The sequence below is a fragment of the Ranitomeya variabilis genome, chromosome 3 (assembly GCF_051348905.1).
Source record: "Ranitomeya variabilis isolate aRanVar5 chromosome 3, aRanVar5.hap1, whole genome shotgun sequence".
In the NCBI taxonomy this organism is placed as follows: Eukaryota; Metazoa; Chordata; class Amphibia; order Anura; family Dendrobatidae; genus Ranitomeya; species Ranitomeya variabilis.
In genome coordinates, this window is record NC_135234.1 from 678,243,731 (window position 1) to 678,268,882 (window position 25,152).

Here is a 25,152-nt window from a genome sequence, read left to right on the forward strand (position 1 = left end):
GCTTTCGTTTTTGTATGTTTTTTGGTGCACCTGTAAAATAGCGTGAAACTCTGACAACATTGTTTACAGCTGTGACCTAAGAGTCAGAAATACTTACGGGGCGATCCCCATGATGTTCCTGTGTCATTTCAGCAGTGTTTCCATCATTTTCAGACCTTAAAAGGACCCCCGGGGGATCACGGTAAAAATGCTCGGGTTTCCCTTAGATTTACATTGGGCTCGGTGCTTGGGTCAAGTACCCAAGTATTCCAATTTGCTCGACCCATATGTCTTTGGAATGTGGGAGGAAACTGGAGTACCCAGAGGAAACCCACACAAACACAGGGATAACATACAAACTCCTTGCAGATGTTGTCCTTGGTGGGATTTGAACCCAGGACTCCAGCGCTGCAATGCTATTCACTGATCCACCGTGCTGCTTCATTATAATATCCCCCTCTTCATGCACATCACGGTGCCATGTGATGTGCAGTTGTAGAGCTGGAATCCCGTGCCTGCGCCCTGCACTCCCTCCACAATTCATAACCTTTTCCTCCCTTCTATTGGCAGTGTATTCAGGGATCTTCTGCACAGGTGCCGGCAAGTCATTGCCACGTCCGCTCAAGTGACCTCCAGCGTGCACAACAATAAGGTGTTCTCTCCACTTCCTCCCTGTATATACTCATAGTTCCTAGTAATGATTATGCAGGGCGGAAGTGGGGAGGGCACGATAACGTCGCACTTGCCAGAGGTCACTGGAGGGTAAGTCGCAGATTTGCAGATCTAGAGACTGAAATGTTTGGCCGTTAATCTTTGCAAACTAGTTTTGGCTCAATGAGATAGGATGGAGAGCATCAGTGAACAGAGATTTTCAAGTGTTGCCACAGATACTCCCTGGGATTTAGGTCTGAATGTTGACTGGGTCATTCACACACATAAATATGCTTTAATGTAAGCATCCAGTTTACGATTCTGAGACATGACCGGGAGTGACCTATAGTTGCAGTACAGAATCAATGGACAACGTGGGAACGCCACGGATTACGTCGTAGATGCGGGGATTATTTTTTAACACTAAATCGGTGAATGAGAGACTGTTTCTTGTTTTTATATCTTTACCTCTCTCTTTTTATGTCTTTCAGGTTCCCATTTATGGACTACTTCGGATTTGGTGGAGTACCTCGGAATCCCTGGACTGGATATTTTTTTTATATAAATTGATAGAACATGGCTAGAGTCAGGGGGTGTTTTTAAAAATAAAAGTTTTGTGTGTCTTTTTCTCTTTTAACTTACCTGGTTAGTACAGGGTGTGTGTAATAGACACCTCTCTATTACTAACCCCTGGGCTTGATGCCAGAGGACATTACACAGCTGATATCAACCCCATAAACCATTACCCCGATTACCACTTCACCAGGGCAATCGAGAAAAGGCAGGCCAAGCCTGAATTGGCACAACACATGTGATATGCCAATTTTGGGGCGACTGCAGGCTTGTATTTTTAGGCTGGGAAGGGTCTAATAACCAGGGCCCTTCCCAGCTTGATAATAAAAACCCACAGCTGTCTGCTTCACCTTGGCTGGTTATCAAAAATAGGGGGACCCCACATTATTTTTTAAATTATTTAATTTCTTTAATAGGTTTAATAAGGCTAAACACCCTTTAGTGCAACATGAAAAGCACTTAAGGGGGCTAATTTATTATATGTAGGGAGTTGTGAAATTATATGTCTACAGGATATCTATCTATCTATCTATCTATCTATCTATCTATCTATCTATCTCTTTATTATTGCTTTATTAGTTTGTAAACTAGCTTTAAATTACATAAAGTATTACAGTATGTAAAAGATTATGTTAAAAACGCATTGCATAGGGATGTCATATGGACGCTAGGTAAGGAAGAAATTGCACACTCACGTAGCATTTGCATGACATACGTTGAACCATACAGATTCCACTCGTCCAACTTTTCAAGAGCAACATCGGAGCTATTTTTCATACCCTAATGAGAGCAAGCACTTACACTGAGAATAAATTTCACACAAATTGACTCAATTTACTAATGATGTGACTTCTGGAAGCAATTGGTCACTCAGGATTATATTTAGAAGAATTAGACTACAGGGGCTAAATACAAATGCACGTCACAATTTTCAGATTTATATTTTTTAAATAATTAGAAAACCATATATCATTTCCTTTACACTTTACAAATAATTACTACTTAGTGTTAGCGGGTGCAACGTGAAAAATGGAAAAATTCACGGGGTGTGAATACTTTTTCAAGGCTCTGTATGTATTAATCTCCCTCACTTTCTTTTTATCATATGTTCAGTAGGAATTCGTGGGGTAGCTCCACGCTACCGTGGGGATAAATTCCAAGAAATTATCAAAGATTCAAAGTGGTTTATTCAACGCGTTTCGGGGTTCTCATGTCCCCTTCGTCAAGAAATACCACGTATCATATACAGTTTGAGCAGTTTCACATGGTGTAAATACACGTTGCATTTAAAAAAAAAAAGCGACAATAGATCAGATGTCATGATGTCAAAGTTCATTGCTATCACAGGGTTAATAAAATCTACATCAATTTAATTATACAAATATAAAAAGACAAGAATTTATCGTGATCATTGGATCACTTCAACGATTGTAAGATTATAATAAAAAAGAAAAAACGATAAAAGGAAAAAGGTGGATCCCGACCTTTTTCAAAACAGGACAAGAACCCACAAAGAAAAGACTCTGGCTCTAAGGGGAGGTGCATTACATTTAGACCACCAAGTGGCTTGAGTGAGTAGATTTTCTGAAGTTAATCATTGAATTCCGTTTTCATAATGCAAAATAAAATCATTTTATTAATAAATCAAAATAAAAATTCGGACTAAATGGTCTAGTATAGAATTAATCATTCTATTCTACCTCCTCTTTCGGCCTCTCGCAGCATACTAACTCTCCAACACATGATGATGGAAACTCCCTTGATTTGGTCTTCTCCCGGCTTTGCTCACTGGATGATTTCACAAACTCCCCTCTCCCGCTCTCTGACCACAACCTTCTTTCATTCTCTATCAAGAACTGCCATCCCGCTCAGGTCATCCCCACTTTCCACACTTATAGAAACATACAGGCCATTAACACCCAGAAACTTATGAAGAACTTGCAGTCTTCATTGGCCCCAATCTCCTCCATCTCTTGTCCTGATTCTGCTCTGAAGCATTACAATGAAACCCTGCAAAGTGCCCTGGAAGAAGCTGCACCTCCTATACATAGAACAACTCGGCACAGACGGCGACAACCGTGGCACACGCTGCAAACACGTTTCCTGCAGCGGTGCTCCAGGTGCGCCGAACGTCTGTGGAGAAAATCTAATCTGCCCGAAGATTTCATCCATTATAAGTTCATGTTAAAAACATACAACTCTGCCCTTCACCTCTCCAAACAAACCTATTTCAACACCCTCATCACCTCGCTGTCCAATAACCCTAAACGTCTCTTTGACACTTTCCGGTCCCTACTCAACCCAAGAGAGCAGGCCCCAACCACAGATCTCCACGCTGACGATCTGGCCAATTACTTCAAAGAAAAAATTGACCACATTCGACAGGAAATCATTTCCCAATCTCTTCATACCAAGCACTGTCCTCCCTCCCCCACTGCATCTAGTTCACTCTCTGACTTTGAACCAGTTACAGAAGAAGAAGTAAGCAGGCTCCTTGCATCTTCTCGCCCGACCACTTGCACCAGCGACCCCATTCCGTCGCATCTCCTCCAGTCCCTTTCCCCGGCTGTCACCTCTCACCTAACAAAAATATTCAACCTTTCCCTCACTTCCGGTATTTTTCCCTCCTCATTTAAGCATGCCATCATACATCCACTACTTAAAAAGCCCTCCCTCGATCAAAATTGTGCCGCTAATTATAGACCTGTCTCTAATCTTCCCTTCATCTCTAAACTCCTGGAACGCCTGGTCCACTCCCGTCTTACCCGCTATCTCTCAGATAATTCTCTTCTCGACCCTCTTCAATCTGGTTTCCGCTCTTTACACTCTACTGAAACTGCCCTCACTAAAGTCTCTAATGACCTACTAACAGCTAAATCTAATGGTCACTATTCCATGCTAATTCTCTTGGATCTCTCCACAGCATTCGACACTGTGGATCATCAGCTCCTCCTCACTATGCTCCGCTCCATCGGCCTCAAGGACACCGTTCTCTCTTGGTTCTCCTCCTATCTCTCTGGCCGATCCTTCACTGTTTGTTTTGCTGGTTCCTCCTCCTCTCACCTTCCCCTTACTGTTGGGGTTCCTCAAGGATCAGTCCTAGGCCCCCTCCTCTTCTCTTTGTATACTGCCCCTATTGGACAAACAATCAGTAGATTTGGTTTCCAGTACCATCTCTATGCTGACGACACCCAATTATATACCTCTTCTCCTGTTATCACGCCGACCTTTTTAGAAAACACCAGTGATTGTCTTACCGCTGTCTCTAACATCATGTCCTCCCTCTATCTGAAACTGAACCTGTCAAAAACTGAACTCCTCGTGTTCTCTTCCTCTACAAACCTACCTTTGCCCGACATTGCCATCTCTGTGTGCGGTTCCACCATTACTCCAAAGCAACATGCCCGCTGCCTTGGAGTCATCCTTGATTCCGAGCTTTCATTCACCCCCCACATCCGATCACTGGCTCGCTCTTCTTATCTGCATCTCAAAAACATTTCCAGAATTCGCCCTTTTCTTACTTTCGACTCTGCAAAAACTCTTACTGTCTCACTTATTCATTCTCGTCTGGACTATTGTAACTCTCTACTAATTGGCCTACCTTTTACCAGACTCTCCCCGCTCCAATCTGTCCTGAATGCTGCTGCCAGGATCATATTCCTCGCCAACCGTTACACCGATGCCTCTACCTTGTGCCAGTCATTACACTGGCTACCCATCCAATCCAGAATCCAGTACAAAATTACTACCCTCATCCACAAAGCACTCCATGGCTCAGCACCACCCTACATCTCCTCTCTGGTCTCAGTCTACCAACCTACCCGTGCCCTCCGCTCTGCTAATGACCTCAGGTTAGCATCCTCAATAATCAGAACCTCCCACTCCCGTCTCCAAGACTTTACACGTGCGGCGCCGATTCTTTGGAATGCACTACCTAGGTTAATACAATTAATCCCCAATCCCCACAGTTTTAAGCGTGCACTAAAAACTCATTTGTTCAGATTGGCCTACCGCCCCAACGCATTAACCTAATTATCCCTGTGTGGCCTATTAATAAAAAACAACAACATAATCACGTTCCTCCATCATGTTCTCATACACTTTATGCAGTTAATAGCCTCTGTGTCTGTACTGTTACATACTTAGGCAGTTAACTGGTTCATGCAGCTTTACATGAACACCCGAGCCTTACACTATGGCTGGTCCGAATAACTAAAGCAATTGTTACCATCCACCTCTCGTGTCTCCCCTTTTCCTCATAGATTGTAAGCTTGCGAGCAGCAGGGCCCTCATTCCTCCTGGTATCTGTTTTGAACTGTGATTTCTGTTATGCTGTAATGTCTGTTGTCTGTATAAGTCCCCTCTATAAGTTGTAAAGCGCTGCGGAATATGTTGGCGCTATATAAATAAAATTATTATTATTATTATTATTATTATCATTTAAAAAGACTATTGTTATAGATATTTTAGATAATAATAACATTAAGGGAGAGAAATTAATTAATTATGGCGCTTCAAATTAAAGGAGGGGTGCAAGAAATGGAGAATACGCCGTTACATACCACTACGGGAACAAAACGGGGGCGCAAGAAATGGAGAATACACCATTACATACCAGCACTGGATCAAGGGAGCACACGTCTAACAGGGGCGGAGATTAGCCCGTAGTGAAGAGGAGAGGATCAGGTCGATTCAGTACTGCAGGGTAGAGCAGAGCAGCACAGAAGAAAGAACACGCCGCATCGCAACGACCCGGGATCAAACCACACACGTCTACCAGGGACCCATACAAAAAAAGACAGAAATCCCGAGGCTCCTCTGAGAAAACAGAAAGTTAGTATGGCTATTCCATTAAGAAACAGGGGAATATGCGCTTAACATGGGCAATGGAAAAAAACAATAACTCCAAGACATACCGCTATCTCGTGTCTTGAAAAAAAATAAATTATATATATTTTTTTTCCTATAAAAAAACTTTTTGTGAATGAATAAATGATTGTGGTATATAAAAAGGATAATTATAGATGAGCCACCACAAGAATAATTTATGGTCATATACTTCATTATATAATAAAAACAGTTAAAATTGAGCCACCATATGATTAGTGATGTGGGGATATGATTCGAAAATATCCAAAAGATATTTGTAGCGCCCCCACCGCCGCAGGGCCGAGGGGTACCCGGTACCGGGCCTCTGAGTCTCTGCTCTAGGGTTGTCACGGTGGCTAGGCCCCGGTCCGTGACCCTGCCATGGGGCGCACAGTGAATGGGTAGGTAGATGTAGATGGTGGTGACTGTAGCGGTGCAGTTGTGGGGTGCAGGTCGCGGTAAATAACGAGGACACCAGGTTGCAGTCTCTTTACCTCTTTACTGAAGATCTCTAGGTCCTCAGTCCGGAATAGGGTTCACCAGGCTGCGCAAGTCCGGCCGGTCCAATGGCACCCCCAGAGTTCTCTTCACAGGTGGAAATCTGTGCCTTCCTGCTTGCGCTATGTGTTGTGGTCCTTCCCTGCTGTGCTTACGGAAAGTCCCCACAACTGTTGTGTCTGTTTCTTAAGTTCCCTCACAACTCGATTAGATGATGTTCTGCTAATCCTCCGTCCCTCCCTGATGTTCTGGTTGGGACGGCACCCGTTTGACGGGTAGGCTCGGAGCTCTTCCGGGACCCTAGAGTCGCCCCTCTCCACAAGTTGCCCCCCAAGACTGCATAGGTGATTTAAGTTAGACAGCCCGCCTTAGACTGACTGTCCTGCCGCTGTTTAGAGTATTGCTTGAAGCTGGATATTATAATACTCCCTCGGCGTTCCGGCCACCGGTTATGCGCCTCAGTAGGATGTTGCCTCGGTCTTACAGCACGACTCCTACTGGTATTCTCCTATTGCTATGATCTCGTTTCTCACTCAGCACAATCTATCTCGCTTCTGGTCCCTCCTTGGGCACCGCCGCTATGCTGAGCAGGCACGGTCCCGTTACGTTCGTTCAAGTTGCCAAGCCTCTGTCAGGATCCCACCCCTGACAGAGACCCTACTGTATCTTCCCCCACAACACCCTCTGCCACAAGGTGTTGCCTGGTTCCAACCTAGTCAGCTTCTGATCTAACTTCCTGCCTGAACCCCAGTTTACCCACTATGGTGGGGAGTGGCCTAGTGAATAGAACCCTTAGCTCCCCCTGGAGGCCCGGCTGTGAATTGTATTGGTGTCTGTGATACCTGGTTAGACGAACTCCTTCAGTGCCATCAGACGTACCATAGTTCCCCATAGCGGCGGAGCCACAGTACTGCAACGACCAGGACTCTGGGGCGCTGCACTCCCCCCTGGTTAAACACAGTACTCCGGGACTGGGAAGAAAACAACAATACAAGTTAGAAAAAAGACATACAGTTTTGTTGAGTGCAATAACAATAAGTATACTTGAACAGGCTTCCCTTTATGGGAGGTAAGGACACTTGAACGTTACAAACATGGTTAAATATTATAGCAACATGCTATAAATAGCTCCTGTTACCCAACCGGGTATTCTACTAAGTGCAAAATTTGTTGAACAATAGTTTAACATTGCCCTTAAGGATGTACACTCTAAATCCTTTAAAGACCTTCTTATAATCACATTATAAGGCAATTTAACTTTCACATTCTCCTTCTTTAAATCTGCAGGACCGCCTGTCCTAACGGCACCAGACCTACTGCCTCTCCTTTCTCACAGGACCGCTCCTTTCAGCCCGAGCCTTCTGTCTTTTCCACTACTATACACAGTATAGAGCATAACATTCTTTCAGTTTAGGACTACTGAGCCTTCTTCAGATGGCTCCTAGGAGGACTCACTACCTAACCCCTACGGGTTCACTTTCTGTCCTCGGTAACACATTATTAACTCTTTCTTTCAATAAACTAGCTTTCCACGGAGGACTCAGGGTTTACCTTCTATCCCCATTTTCTATCAACATTATCAATATTTCTCCTACAGTTAACCAGTTCAATACACATAACTTTTACATGTAAACAGTGTCATTTTCTTTCAAAGCATCATCATCACTTTACTGTTTTAAGGCAGTATTACTCATAGGTACGTAGATGAACATCCCCTTTAAGAGGGGATCAAGTCTCTATGAGGTAGCGTGTCTTCTCAAGCTACCAGTCCATACTCAACAAAGGTTCCAGTGTGGTATCTTCACAAAGAGTCCTTCTTTAAGTAAAACCAGTAGGGAGCACCTTTAATAAGGTGCAAACTATTTACAGAAAGTTTGTATCATGCACTGTTCATGATTGCGGCAGTTCTAGAAACTTGTGCAAAAACTTTGAAAAAACAAACAAAAACAATAGGGATCCCGGGTCAACGAAGGGATTCCTTTAAGAGTTTACCCTAAACGGGTTTAGCAGCAAAACAGGAAACAGTAACTATATACATACTCATGGTATCGAGGTTTATCCTCACAGTAGATCACAAGACATCAGCCGAAAGTGGACCCCTTCTGACTGCGCAGGCTTCAATCCTTGCTCCACGGCTGATGTCGCACCAGTGTCACTGGTGGATTTCCTTGGTGCGGTCAGACCACCTGATGTCTGAACCTGAAGACGGACCCTAGCCGCCAGTTCGGTCGCTGCAATGAGACGTACGGCGGCAATGTTGGTAAGATCTGTCACGTCCGGTTCCATCATGGTTGAAGCAACAGATGACACTCTTCCAAGTTCACAGCGGCGAACGTTCCGGGCATACCATCCGTACGCATTCCGATGACGGGCGTAGGTCACTTGATCCCCCTTTTGCAACGGGTCACCATCTCGGCTGCAGCAGGGAGTCTTCACGTTGCAGCTGGTAACGAAGACGTCAGTTGGTAGCCCCGGTTCCTGTATGGAGCCCCACCCCCTCTTCGGGTGGAAGGCCAACACCGTTCCCCGCTTTACCACGTCTCCCCTACCGCGCGCAAGAGGCGGTTGTTGTACTCTCGGTGGGTCAGTTAATTCTGCCTCCTTTTGTCTTCTCCAATGTAGAATCAAACATTGTTGGTATTGTTCCCAGGTAAGCACAGCAAGGGTGGAACCTTCCTCCCGAGCTCCATCTGGCCCGATCCGGGGGGTATCCCACTGGAGAATCACCCCGTCTGGGCCCACGTCTATGGGTTCCCCCATCCGGTCGGCAGCGGTGGTACCAGTTTCCCCATTGCGTCGGGGGGCAATACCACTAGCTCTGCCGAGAGGAGGTGGCTCTTACTGTGATGAGGATCGGTCACGAGAGCGGGACCGGGCAGGGGAGCAGGGGCGCCGTCCATACCTGCGCCTGATGTAGTTCCACCTATGTCGATCCAGTCCATTGACAAGGACGCTGGAGTCGGCTGCAGCCCGGACCGCAGCTCCTCCAATGCGGTCTCCGGAGGCGGTTCCGCCTTCCGCGACTCCTCCTCCGTTGGCCCCGAGGTTGGGATGGGTAGGGTCAGCTCCGCTGCCGGTTCCAAGGACTTCGGGTCCTCCCGCTGCAGTGGACGTGGGTCTGTCTCCGGTGAATGAGGGCAAGCCAGGACCGTTCCTCCCTCGTTCTGGCACTTGCTGTTCATCGTCAGGGTCCGATAATCGGTGGCAGTGCATGCATCGGACTCCGCCATTTCTCCAGGGTCGAGCTTTTCCGTCACCTGCTTCCCGCCGTTCCAGGTCAGGGGGTGGTCCTCTGCTTCGGGGCAGGTCACCGCTTTGCAACAAGAGGTGCAGGGGGCGGTCGCCGCTCCTGGCGCCACCTTGGTAGTCTCCTCCCATGGCACGCCCTCCTTCTCCTTTGGCGCAGCAATGGCGGCGACTTTTGGCGGGAACTTTTTGGTGGTAAATAGCAGCACACAGTCTTTGCAATAAAGTACAGTCCAAACACAACAAATCACAGTTCCAAGGCACACATGACCTGATTCTTCAGGCTTAAGTAGATCCTGTTCGTGACGCCAAAATTTGTAGCGCCCCCACCGCCGCAGGGCCGAGGGGTACCCGGTACCGGGCCTCTGAGTCTCTGCTCTAGGGTTGTCACGGTGGCTAGGCCCCGGTCCGTGACCCTGCCATGGGGCGCACAGTGAATGGGTAGGTAGATGTAGATGGTGGTGACTGTAGCGGTGCAGTTGTGGGGTGCAGGTCGCGGTAAATAACGAGGACACCAGGTTGCAGTCTCTTTACCTCTTTACTGAAGATCTCTAGGTCCTCAGTCTGGAATAGGGTTCACCAGGCTGCGCAAGTCCGGCCGGTCCAATGGCACCCCCAGAGTTCTCTTCACAGGTGGAAATCTGTGCCTTCCTGCTTGCGCTATGTGTTGTGGTCCTTCCCTGCTGTGCTTACGGAAAGTCCCCACAACTGTTGTGTCTGTTTCTTAAGTTCCCTCACAACTCGATTAGATGATGTTCTGCTAATCCTCCGTCCCTCCCTGATGTTCTGGTTGGGACGGCACCCGTTTGACGGGTAGGCTCGGAGCTCTTCCGGGACCCTAGAGTTGCCCCTCTCCACAAGTTGCCCCCCAAGACTGCATAGGTGATTTAAGTTAGACAGCCCGCCTTAGACTGACTGTCCTGCCGCTGTTTAGAGTATTGCTTGAAGCTGGATATTATAATACTCCCTCGGCGTTCCGGCCACCGGTTATGCGCCTCAGTAGGATGTTGCCTCGGTCTTACAGCACGACTCCTACTGGTATTCTCCTATTGCTATGATCTCGTTTCTCACTCAGCACAATCTATCTCGCTTCTGGTCCCTCCTTGGGCACCGCCGCTATGCTGAGCAGGCACGGTCCCGTTACGTTCGTTCAAGTTGCCAAGCCTCTGTCAGGATCCCACCCCTGACAGAGACCCTACTGTATCTTCCCCCACAACACCCTCTGCCACAAGGTGTTGCCTGGTTCCAACCCAGTCAGCTTCTGATCTAACTTCCTGCCTGACCCCCAGTTTACCCACTATGGTGGGGAGTGGCCTAGTGAATAGAACCCTTAGCTCCCCCTGGAGGCCCGGCTGTGAAATGTATTGGTGTCTGTGATACCTGGTTAGACGAACTCCTTCAGTGCCATCAGACGTACCATAGCTCCCCATAGCGGCGGAGCCACAGTACTGCAACGACCAGGACTCTGGGGCGCTGCATATATATAAATATATAAATACCTAAAATACATATAAATATATAAAAAATAAATATATAAAAAATCAAAGGGACTGCGTGCTCTAGATAAAAACTTCAGCTCTTTCGTTCAACCCACGTGGTACTTAGTGTTAGTGGGTGCAATGTGAAAAAATGTGGAAAAATTCACTGGGTGTGACTACTTTTTCAAGGCATTGTATTTATTAATCTCTCTCATTTTATTTTAGGAATAAGAAAATAAAGTGCACTAAATTAATTCTTATCCTTCCGTGCCACATATAAAAATAATGAAGTATGAAACCAGTAAGTGATAAAAAGCAAACTAAAGTCCATAAGTGAAAAGTTTTCCAGATGCAGCACTAAAGATATGATGTTTGGGAAAGCCTTATAGGACCATTAACATGACTACATCTTGGTTCTAAAGGTACCTTCACACTAAGCGACGCTGCAGCGATACAGACAACGATGCCAATCGCTGCAGCGTCGCTGTTTAGTCGTTGTGTGGTCGCTGGAGAGCTGTCACACAGACAGCTCTCCAGCGACCAACGATGCCGAAGTCCCCTGGTAACCAGGGACGCGCTTAGTAACCCGATGTTTACCCTGGTTACCATTGTAAAAGTAAAAAAAAAAAAACACACACTCACATTCCGGTGCCCAGCGTCCGCTTCCCTGCACTCCTCCTGCATCCTGTGTCAGCGCCGAACATCTCCGTCATCTCCCACAGAGCAGAGCGGTGACGTCACCGCTCTGCTTTACGGCCGGCACTTACACAGGATGCAGGGAGAGTGCAGGGAAGCGGACGCCGGGCACTGGAATGTGAGTATGTGGGTTTTTTTTTTACTTTTACAATGGTAACCAGGGTAAACATCGGGTTACTAAGCGCGGCCCTGCGCTTAGTAACCCGATGTTTACCCTGGTTACCAGTGAAGACATCGCTGGATCGGTGTCACACACGCCGATTCAGCGATGTCAGCGGGAGATCCAGCGACGAAATAAAGTTCTGGACTTTCAGCAACGACCAGCGATCTCACAGCGGGATCCTGATCGCTGCTGCGTGTCAAACACAACGATATCGCTATCCAGGACGCTGCAACGTCACGGATCGCTATCGTTATCGTTGTAAAGTCGCTTAGTGTGAAGGTACCTTTAGGCTTCCCACCGCTGCTTTAAGTAAATATTTCAAGTGGTAATATGATGGAGACCTCTGACACCAGTGAGATGAGAAGCAAGTTAAGTTCAGTCATCAGTTCATTATGCACGAAGTTCTCACACCTCAGCAGCATGATGATAGCCTTAATGCTTGGTAGGAGAAGATCAATCAGCTACGTTAACATCTTCTTGGTAAATGAAGCATGTTAGTGTGCACACATATGAACTATATCTCTGATGTTTCTTGGAGAGAGTTAGTTATGATATGCCTATAGTAAAGTTGAAAAGCAATGTTAATGACATATTACTATAATCTAATGCTATTTTTACCTAGAGATGGGCGGATTAATTTGCAGAATTCTGGTCAGTCAGCCAGAGCAGTTGATATTGGTAGCTTTGCAAATTTATTACCTTCGGGAGTGCACAACATGGCTTTTTATTAATCTCGCTAATCAAAAGCCATGCCTGAAAAGTAAGAGATTTGCAGAGCTTCTGTCCAGTGGCCAGACGCTACTGACCTGGCCGATAGAGATTCACATTGCAATAATTGCAGATTTATCAAGTAAGCAACGTGTCTAATTATTTTCTGCCATTTTCCCCTCTTACCACAATATTCAAAAATGTTTGATTCTTAAAGGGAATCTGTCATAGGCATGGCATAGCGGCAGAGACCCTGATTTCAGAGATGTGTCACTTACTGGGTTGCTTGCTATAGATTTAATAAAATCACTGTTTTATCCGATTTCAGATCTGGTCACGGACTGCCCCTGGCACCTTAACCCAGGGAACACTGCAATCAAACATGATCACAGCGTTCTGGCGGTACAGGGAAGCATCGCGCAGGGAGGGGACTCCCTGGAGGGGAGGGGACTCCCTGAGACCCTCAGTACAAGGCGATGTGCTCACCTTGTACTGAGTGTCTCCTCCCTGCAGGCCCCGGATCCAAAATGGCCACGGGGCTACATCCAGGTCCTGCAGGGAGGTGGCTTACCAGCGCCTGCTCAGAGCAAGCGCTGGTAAGCCTGCAGCCCTGCATGTCAGATCGCTGATCTGACACAGTGCTCTGCAAAGTGTCAGATCAGCGATCTGTCACTATAATGTGATGTTCCCCCCAGGGGCAATGTTATAAAGTAAAAAAAAATATTCTCATGTGTAAAAAAAAAAAAATCCTAAATCAAGAAAAAAAAATATATTTCTAAATACATTTCTTTATCTAAATAATAAAAAAAACAATAAAAGTACACATATTTAGTATTGCCGTGCCCGTAACGACCCCACCTATAAAACTGTCCTGCTAGTTAACCCCTTCAGTGAACGCGGTAAAAAAAAGAAAAAAAACGAGGCAAAAAACAACGCTTTATTATCTTACCACCGAACAAAAAGTGGAATAACATGCAATCAAAAAGACGGATATAAATAACCATGGTACCACTGAAAACGTCATCTTGTCCTGCAAAAAATAAGCCACAATACAGCATCATCAGCAAAAAAATAAAAAAGTTATAGTCCTCAGAATAAAGCGATGCAAACAATTATTTTTTCTATAAAATAGTTTTTATCGTATAAAAGCGCCAAAACATAAAAAATGATATAAATGAGGTATCGCTGTAATCGTACTGACCCGAAGAATCAGGCTATGTGCACACGTTGCAGATTTTGCTGCGGATCCGCAGCGGATCTGATGCTGCAGATCCGCAGCAGTTTTCCATGCGGTGTACAGTACAATGTTAACCAATGGAAAACAAAAACCGCAGTGCACATGCGGAAACGCTGCGGAAAAAAAGAAGTAGCATGTCACTTCTTTCTGCGGATTCCGCAGTGGTTTTCAACCTGCACCAATAGGAAAGTGCAGTTGAAAATCCGCAGAGGAATCCGCAGAAGAAACCGCGTGAAAATCCGCAGTGAAAACCGCAGTGGTTTTGCACTGCGGATTTTCCAAATCCGCTGCGGAAAAATCCGCAGCAAAATCTGCAACGTGTGCACATACTCTAAAACTGCTTTATCAATTTTACCAAACGTGGAACAGTATAAACGCCCCCCCCCCAAAAAAAAAGAAATTAATGAATAGCTGGTTTTTGGTCATTCTGCCTCACAAAAATAGGAATAAAAAGCGATCAAAAAATGTCACGTGCCCAAAAATGTTACCAACAAAAACATCAACTTGTCCCGCAAAAAACAAGACCTCACATGACTCTGTGGACCAAAATATGGAAAAATTATAGCTCTCAAAATGTGGAGACGCAAAAACTATTTTTTGCAATAAAAAGCGTCTTTTAGTCTGTGACGGCTGTCAATCATAAAAATCCGCTAAATACCCCCACTATAAATAGTAAATCAAACCCCCCTTCATCACCCCCTTAGTTAGGGAAAAATAATAAAATTAAAAAAATGTATTTATTTCCATTTTCCCATTAGGGTTAGGGCTAGGGTTAGGGCTTGGGTTAGGATTAGGGCTAGAGTTAGGATTAGGGCTAGGGTTAGGGCTAGGGGTAGGGTTAGGGGTAGGGTTAAGGCTAGGGTTAGGGGTAGGGTAAGGGCTAGGGTTAGTGTTAGGGCTGGGGTTAGGGCTAGGGTTAGGGCTAGGGTTGGGGCTAGGGTTAGGGTTGAGGCTAGGGTTAGGGTTTCAGTTAGAATTGGGGGTTTCCACTGTTTAGGCACATCAGGGGCTCTCCAAACGCGACATGGCGTCCGATCTCAATTCCAGCCAATTCTGTGTTGAAAAAAGTAAAACAGTGCTCCTTCCCTTCCGAGCTCCCCCGTGCGCCCAAACAGGGGTTTACCCCAACATATGGGGTATCAGCGTACTCAGGACAAATTGGAAAACAACTTTTGGGGTCCAATTTATCTTGTTACCCTTGGGAAAACAAAAATTTGGGGGATAAAAAAACATTTTTGTGGGAAAAAAATGATTTTTTATTTTCACGGCTCTGCTTTATAAACTGTAGTGAAACACTTGGGGGTTCAAAGTTCTCACAACACATCTAGATAAGTTCCTTGGGGGGTCTAGTTTCCAATATGGGGTTACCAGGGGCTCTGCAAATGCAACGTGATGCCTGCAGACCAATCCATCTAAGTCTGCATTCCAAATGGCGCTCCTTCCCTTCCGAGCTCTGCCATGCACCCAAACGGTGGTTTCCCCCGACATATGGGGTATCAGAGTACTCAGGACAAATTGGACAACAACTTTTGGGGTTCAATTTGGCCTGTTACCCTTGGGAAAATACAAAACTTGGGGCTAAAAAATAATTTTTGTGAAAAAATTAGATTTTTTATTTTTACGGCTCTGTGTTATAAACTGTAGTGAAACACTTGGGGGATCAAAGCTCTCACAACACATCTAGATAAGTTTCTTAGGGGGTCTACTTTCAAAAATGGTGTCACTTGTGGGGGGTTTCAATGTTTAGGCACATCAGTGGCTCTCCAAACGCAACATGGCATCCCATCTCAATTCCTGTAAATTTTGCATTGAAAAGTCAAACGGCGCTCCTTCCCTTCCGAGCTCTGCCATGCGCCCAAACAGTGGTTTACACCCACATATGGGGTATCAGCGTACTCAGGTCAAATTGCACAACAACTTTTGGTGTCTCATTTCTTCTCTTACCCTTGGGAAAATAAAAAACTGAGGGTGAAAAGATAATTTTTGTGAAAAAATTAGATTTTTTATTTTTACGGCTCTGCATTATAAACTTCTGTGAAGCACTTGTTGGGTCAAAGTGCTCACCACACATCTAGATAAGTTGCTTAGGGGGTCTACATTCCAAAATGGTGTCACTTGTGGTGGGGTTTCAATGTTTAGGCACATCAGGGGCTCTCCAAACGCAACATGAAGTCCCATCTCAATTCCAGTCAATTTAGCATTGAAAAGTCAAATAGCGCTCCTTCCCTTCCGAGCTCTGTCATGCGCCCAAACAGTGGTTTACCCCCACATATTGGGTATCAGCGTACTCAGGACAAATTGTACAACAACTTTTTGGGTCCATTTTCTCCTGTTACCCTTGGTAAAATAAAACAAATTGGAGCTGAACTAAATTTTGTGTGAAAAAAGTTAAATGTTCATTTTTATTTAAACATTCCAGAGTTATAACCTCATAAAGGGACAGTGGTCAGAATTGTAAAAATTGGCCCGGTCATTAGTGTGCAAACCACCCTTGGGGCTTAAGGGGTTAAAAATTAACTAGATTTTTTAATTAGTCAGCCTTTGCAAAGTTATGAATCTTTGTAATATACCCAGTGTCAGACTGAAGAACCTTCGTGCCCACCGGAGGATTTGATTCTGAGGGCCCAACTTTCTCCCCCACTGAAGAGCCCCTTAGCAACTGCAAGGTTTGCACTGTGAACTCTCCTGAAGGAGAAGCCAGGGCCCACCGGAGGATACTCAGGTTCTTTGGTGGGCGAGTCCATCCCTGAATATACCCCATTACCTTATTTTGCTGGCTGGCTTAAAGGGAACCTGTCGCCCCCAAAATCAAAGGCGAGCTAAACCCACCGGCATCAGGGGCTTATCTACAGTATTCTGTAATGCTGTAGATAAGCCCCCGATGAATCCTGAAAGATGAGAAAAAGAGGTTAGATTATACTCACCTGGGCGGGCGGTCCGATCCGATGGGCGTCACTGTCCGGTCTGGGACCTCCCATCTTCATAGGATGACGTCCTCTTCTTGTCTTCACGCTGCAGCTCTGGCACAGGCGCAGAGCAAAGTACTGCAGTGCGCAGGCGCCGGGCCTGACCTTTCCCGGCGCCTGCGCACTGTAGTACTTTGCTCTGCCCTCTGCCCTCAACAGGGCACGACAAATTACGCCTGCGCCGGAGCCGCAGCATGAAGACAAGAAGATGGGAGGCTCCGGACCGGACCGTGATGCCCATTGGAACGGACTGCAGCGGGACTGCCACTGGGTGAGTATAATCTAACCGCTTTTTCTCATCTTTCAGGATACATCAGGGGCTTATCTACAGCATTACAGAATTCTGTAGATGATCCCCTGATGCCGGAGGGCTTAGCTCATCTTCGATTTTGGGGGTTACAGGTTCCTTTTAACTGCCTTGTTAATGCTCTTTTAGGAGCTACTATAACCTGCTGCTCCAGTAAGAATCCAAATTCAAACACTTTTTACAAACACTTTACCTATGTGAGCTTTTCTCCTCTCCTCTCTCATGCTCAGATAATTCTAGTCTTTGTAGATATTGTTTTGAGTAGAGAGTCTTGTTAGAACAGCAGGTCAAAGCAGCTTATAAAAGAGCATAAGTTAGGCAGTTAAAACAGCAACTTTAGCATGGTTTTTGAGAAAGAAGAAAGTGAAATAAGGCAATGCAGTATATTACAAAAAGTAATAAGTTTGCGAAGGTCAATCAATAATTAAATAAAAAAGCCATACAATTGGTAATCATTTTAAAGATAACACTACAAAAAAATAAAATGCTATCCTCCATGTACACCCTCCTGTGCTGTAATCTATATATATATAATTGTCTAAGGGGTACTTCCGTCTTTCTGTTGTCAACTTCCGTCACGGAAATCCCACATTGCTGATTGGTCTCGGCAGCTGTCTGTCATGGCTGCCATGACCAATCAGCGATGGGCACAGTCCGATTAGTCAATCCCCTACTCCCCTACAGTCAGTGCCCGCCGCCCGCTCCATAATCCCCTCCAGTCACCGCTCAGGGTTAATGGCAGCGGTAACGGGCCGCGGTGTAATGCTCTCCGTTACCGCTGCTATTAACCCTGTGTGTCCCCAACTTTTTACTATTGATGCTGCCTGTGCAGCATTTTTAGTAAAAATATGTCATGTTAAAAATAATAAAAAAAAACAAAAAACCTGCTATACTCACCATCTGCCGCCTTTCCCGCTCCTCGCGACGCTCCGGTGACCGCTCCATGCAAGCGGCAGGTTCCAGTGGCAAGGATGGTATGCGAGAAGGACCTGCCATGACGTCACGGTCATGTGACCGCGACGTCATCACAGGTCCTGCGAGAAGGACCTGCCATGAAGTCGCGGTCATGTGAACGCGACTGTTGTGAACTCTGTTTTTGGGCTCCCTCTAGTGGTCACAAGCGATACTGTGTAGTGTTGTCTTTCTGCAGGTTGGCAGCATCTGCTTGTTCGTTATCCTTGGTTGGTTTCTTATTTAGCTCACCTGGATACTCAGTTCCTTGCCTGCTCTCAATGTATTCAGTGCTCTTCAGATTCCTTGTGACTACCTTGCTCCCAGTCTCTCCAAGACAAGCTAAGTTTTTGTTTGATCATTTTTTGATTATCAGCATTTATTATGTTTTTAGTCCAGCTCGCTAAAATGTGATTTCCTCGCTTGCTGGTTGCTCTAGGGGACTGAGTTTCTCCCCCCACACCGTTAGTTGGTGCGGGGGTTCTTGAAATCTCAGTGTGGATATTTTGTAAGGGTTTTTTACTGACTGCACAGACCCCTTTTCTATTTTCTGCTGTCTAGTATTAGTGGGCCTCATTTGCTAAATTGTCATGATTCTCAATGGCGAGAGAACATAGCCCAGCATATATGAGAACTAGCTCTTGGAAGATGGAAACTATACTGACCATGAACTAAACCTGCCGCACAACTAGAAGTGGCCGGGTAGCATGCCTACGTTTTTTTATCCCTAGATGCCCAGCGCCAGCCGGAGAACTACCTAATCCTAGCAGAGGAAAAGACAGTCCTGGCTCACCTCTAGAGAAATTTTCCCAAAAGGCAGACAGAGGCCCCCACATATATTGGCGGTGATTTTAGATGAAATGACAAACGTAGTATGAAAATAGGTTTAGCAAAATCGAGGTCCGCTTACTAGATAGCAAGAAGACAGAAAGGGCACTTTCATGGTCAGCAGAAAACCCTATCAAAACACCATCCAGAAATTACTTTAAGACTCTAGCATTAACTCATAACACCAGAGTGGCAATTTCCGCTCACAAGAGCTTTCCAGACACAGTAACGAAACAGCAGCTGTGAACAGGAACAAAATGCAAAAACACACAAGGACAAAAGTCCAACTTAGCTGGGAGTTGTCTAGTAGCAGGAACATGCACAGAAAGGCTTCTGATTACATTGTTGACCGGCATGAAACTGACAGAGGAGCAAGGTTATATAGCGACTCCCACATCCTGATAGGAGCAGGTGAACAGAGGGGATGATGCACACAAGTACAATTCCACAAGTGGCCACCGGGGGAGCCCAGAATCCAATTTCACAACAGTACCCCCCCTCAAGGAGGGGGCACCGAACCCTCACCAGAACCACCAGGGCGATCAGGATGAGCCCTATGAAAGGCACGGACAAGATCGGAGGCATGAACATCAGAGGCAGTGACCCAAGAATTATCCTCCTGACCGTATCCCTTCCATTTGACCAGATACTGGAGTTTCCGTCTGGAAACACGAGAGTCCAAGATCTTTTCCACAACGTACTCCAACTCACCCTCAACCAACACCGGAGCAGGAGGCTCAACGGAAGGCACAGCCGGTACCTCATACCTGCGCAACAATGACCGATGAAAAACATTATGAATCGAAAAGGATGCAGGGAGGTCCAAACGGAAGGACACAGGGTTAAGAATCTCCAATATCTTGTACGGGCCGATGAACCGAGGCTTAAACTTAGGAGAAGAAACCCTCATAGGGACAAAACGAGAAGACAACCACACCAAGTCCCCAACACAAAGCCGAGGACCAACACGACGACGGCGGTTGGCAAAAAGCTGAGTCTTCTCCTGGGACAACTTCAAATTGTCCACCACCTGCCCCCAAATCTGATGCAACCTCTCCACCACAGCATCCACTCCAGGACAATCCGAAGATTCCACTTGACCGGAGGAAAATCGAGGATGAAACCCCGAATTACAGAAAAACGGGGACACCAAGGTGGCAGAGCTGGCCCGATTATTGAGGGCGAACTCCGCCAAAGGCAAAAAAGCAACCCAATCATCCTGATCCGCAGACACAAAACACCTCAAATATGTCTCCAAGGTCTGATTAGTCCGCTCGGTCTGGCCATTAGTCTGAGGATGGAAAGCAGACGAAAAAGACAAATCTATGCCCATCCTAGCACAGAATGCCCGCCAAAATCTAGACACGAATTGGGTCCCTCTGTCAGAAACGATATTCTCCGGAATACCATGCAAACGAACAACATTTTGAAAAAACAGAGGAACCAACTCGGAAGAAGAAGGCAACTTAGGCAAGGGAACCAGATGGACCATCTTAGAGAAACGGTCACACACCACCCAGATGACAGACATCTTATGAGAAACAGGCAGATCCGAAATAAAATCCATCGAGATGTGCGTCCAAGGCCTCTTCGGGATAGGCAAGGGTAACAACAATCCACTAGCCCGAGAACAACAAGGCTTGGCCCGAGCACAAACGTCACAAGACTGCACAAAGCCTCGCACATCTCGTGACAGGGAAGGCCACCAGAAGGACCTTGCCACCAAATCCCTGGTACCAAAGATTCCAGGATGACCTGCCAACGCAGAAGAATGAACCTCAGAGATGACTCTACTGGTCCAATCATCAGGAACAAACAGTCTACCAGGTGGGCAACGATCAGGTCTATCCGCCTGAAACTCCTGCAAGGCCCGCCGCAGGTCTGGAGAAACGGCAGACAATATCACTCCATCTTTAAGGATACCTGTGGGCTCAGAATTACCAGGGGAGTCAGGCTCAAAACTCCTAGAAAGGGCATCCGCCTTAACATTCTTAGAACCCGGTAGGTAAGACACCACAAAATTAAACCGAGAGAAAAACAACGACCAGCGCGCCTGTCTAGGATTCAGGCGCCTGGCAGACTCAAGGTAAATTAAATTTTTGTGGTCAGTCAATACCACCACCTGATGTCTGGCCCCCTCAAGCCAGTGACGCCACTCCTCAAAAGCCCACTTCATGGCCAAAAGCTCCCGATTCCCAATATCATAATTCCGCTCGGCGGGCGAAAATTTACAGGAAAAAAAAGCACAAGGTCTCATCACGGAGCAGTCAGAACTTCTCTGCGACAACACCGCCTCAGCTCCGATTTCAGAAGCGTCGACCTCAACCTGAAAAGGAAGAGCAACATCAGGCTGACGCAACACTGGGGCGGAAGAAAAGCGGCGCTTGAGCTCCCGAAAGGCCTCCACAGCATCAGGGGACCAATCAGCAACATCAGCACCCTTCTTAGTCAAATCAGTCAATGGTTTTACAACATCAGAAAAACCAGCAATAAATCGACGATAAAAGTTAGCAAAGCCCAAAAATTTCTGAAGACTCTTAAGAGAAGAGGGTTGCGTCCAATCACCAATAGCCTGAACCTTGACAGGATCCATCTCGATGGAAGAGGGGGAAAAAATGTATCCCAAGAAGGAAATCTTTTGAACCCCAAAAACACACTTAGAACCCTTCACACACAAGGAATTAGACCGCAAAACCTGAAAAACCCTCCTGACCTGCTGGACATGAGAGTCCCAGTCATCCGAAAAAATCAGAATATCATCCAGATACACAATCATAAATTTATCCAAATAATCGCGGAAAATGTCATGCATAAAGGACTGGAAGACTGAAGGGGCATTTGAAAGACCAAAAGGCATCACCAAATACTCAAAATGGCCCTCGGGCGTATTAAATGCGGTTTTCCACTCATCCCCCTGCTTGATTCGCACCAAATTATACGCCCCACGGAGATCAATCTTAGAGAACCACTTGGCCCCCTTTATACGAGCAAACAAATCAGTAAGCAGTGGTAACGGATATTGATATTTAACCGTGATTTTATTCAAAAGTCGATAATCAATACACGGCCTCAAAGAGCCGTCTTTCTTAGACACAAAGAAAAAACCGGCTCCTAAGGGAGATGACGAAGGACGAATATGTCCCTTTTCCAAGGACTCCTTTATATATTCTCGCATAGCCGCGTGTTCAGGCACAGACAGATTAAATAAACGACCCTTAGGGTATTTACTACCCGGGATCAAGTCTATGGCACAATCGCACTCCCGGTGCGGAGGTAGTGAACCAACCTTGGGTTCTTCAAAAACGTCACGAAAGTCAGACAAGAATTCAGGAATCTCAGAGGGAATAGATGATGAAATGGAAACCAAAGGTACGTCCCCATGAGTTCCTTTACATCCCCAGCTTAACACAGACATAGCTCTCCAGTCGAGGACTGGGTTATGAGATTGCAGCCATGGCAATCCCAGCACCAAAACATCATGTAGATTATACAGCACCAGAAAGCGAATAACCTCCTGGTGATCCGGATTAACACGCATAGTCACTTGTGTCCAGTATTGTGGTTTATTACTAGCCAATGGGGTGGAGTCAATCCCTTTCAGAGGTATCGGAGCCTCCAATGGCTCCAAATCATACCCACAGCGTTTGGCAAAGGACCAATCCATAAGACTCAAAGCAGCGCCAGAGTCGACATAGGCGTCCGCGGTAATAGATGACAAAGAACAAATCAGGGTCACAGATAGAATAAACTTAGACTGTAAAGTGCTAATTGAAACAGACTTGTCAGGCTTCTTAGTACGCTTAAAGCATGCTGATATAACATGAGTTGAATCACCACAATAGAAGCACAACCCATTTTTTCGTCTAAAATTCTGCCGCTCGCTTCTGGACAGAATTCTATCACATTGCATATTTTCTGGCGTTTTCTCAGTAGACACCGCCAAATGGTGCACAGGTTTGCGCTCCCGCAGACGCCTATCGATCTGAATAGCCATCGTCATGGACTCATTCAGACTCGCAGGCACAGGGAACCCCACCATAACATCCTTAATGGCATCAGAGAGACCTTCTCTGAAAATCGCCGCCAGGGCGCACTCATTCCACTGAGTAAGCACAGACCATTTGCGGAATTTTTGGCAGTATATTTCAGCTTCATCTTGCCCCTGAGACAAGGACATCAAGGCCTTTTCCGCCTGAAGCTCTAAATGAGGTTCCTCATAAAGCAACCCCAAGGCCAGAAAAAACGCATCCACATTGAGCAACGCAGGATCCCCTGGTGCCAATGCAAAAGCCCAGTCTTGAGGGTCGCCCCGGAGCAAGGAAATTACAATCCTGACCTGCTGTGCAGGGTCTCCGGCAGAGCGAGACTTCAGGGACAAAAACAATTTGCAATTATTTTTAAAATTTTGAAAGTGAGATCTATTCCCCGAGAAGAATTCAGGCAAAGGAATTCTAGGCTCAGACATAGGTGCATGAACAACAAAATCTTGCAAATTTTGTACCTTTGTGGCGAGATTATTCAAACCTGTAGCTACACTCTGAAGATCCATTTGAAACAGGTGAACACAGAGCCATTCAAGGATTAGAAGGAGAGAAAGAGAGGAAGGCTGCAGTATAGGCAGACTAGCAAGTGATTCAATTAAGAGCACACTCAGAACTAGAGGGAAAAAAAAAAAAAAAAAAAAAATTGTAGCAGACTTCTTTTTTCTCTCCTTTCTCAGCCAGTAATTTAACCCTTTTTTTTCTGGCCGGTCAAACTGTCATGATTCTCAATGGCGAGAGAACATAGCCCAGCATATATGAGAACTAGCTCTTGGAAGATGGAAACTATACTGACCATGAACTAAACCTGCCGCACAACTAGAAGTGGCCGGGTAGCATGCCTACGTTTTTTTATCCCTAGATGCCCAGCGCCAGCCGGAGAACTACCTAATCCTAGCAGAGGAAAAGACAGTCCTGGCTCACCTCTAGAGAAAATTTCCCAAAAGGCAGACAGAGGCCCCCACATATATTGGCGGTGATTTTAGATGAAATGACAAACGTAGTATGAAAATAGGTTTAGCAAAATCGAGGTCCGCTTACTAGATAGCAAGAAGACAGAAAGGGCACTTTCATGGTCAGCAGAAAACCCTATCAAAACACCATCCAGAAATTACTTTAAGACTCTAGCATTAACTCATAACACCAGAGTGGCAATTTCCGCTCACAAGAGCTTTCCAGACACAGTAACGAAACAGCAGCTGTGAACAGGAACAAAATGCAAAAACACACAAGGACAAAAGTCCAACTTAGCTGGGAGTTGTCTAGTAGCAGGAACATGCACAGAAAGGCTTCTGATTACATTGTTGACCGGCATGAAACTGACAGAGGAGCAAGGTTATATAGCGACTCCCACATCCTGATAGGAGCAGGTGAACAGAGGGGATGATGCACACAAGTACAATTCCACAAGTGGCCACCGGGGGAGCCCAGAATCCCATTTCACAACACCAAATCTGTTTTCACCCCTGTGTATGTGCCTTCCTCTTACCTCACCGTTATTATATGTTGGGGGCTTCTATATCGTTGGGGATTATTTCTCTGGAGGCAAGAGAGGTCTTTCTTTCTCTCTAGGGGTAGTTAGTTCCTCAGGCTGGCTCGAGACGTCTAGGATTTTTAGACACGTTCACCGGCTACTTCTAGTGTGTTTGGATAGGTTCAGATTTGCGGTCAGTCCAGTTTGCCACCTCCCTAGAGCTTGTCCTATGTATGTTACTTAGCTGGAGTATTTGTGATCCTCAACCACTAAGGATCATAACAGTAGAGCAGGCCTCAAAAGTGTTTAATGCATCGCAGAAGTGGGATAAAAAGAAGACCTGAATCCATTTTTTTTTTCTCCTCCCGCTTTTCCTTTGCTGCAGTCTGTTTAGCTTCTTTCATCCCCTTGAACTCTGGGTGGTTTTGATCTCAGCTGCAGACATGAATGTTCAGACTCTGACTTCTAGTGTGGATCATCTGACTGCA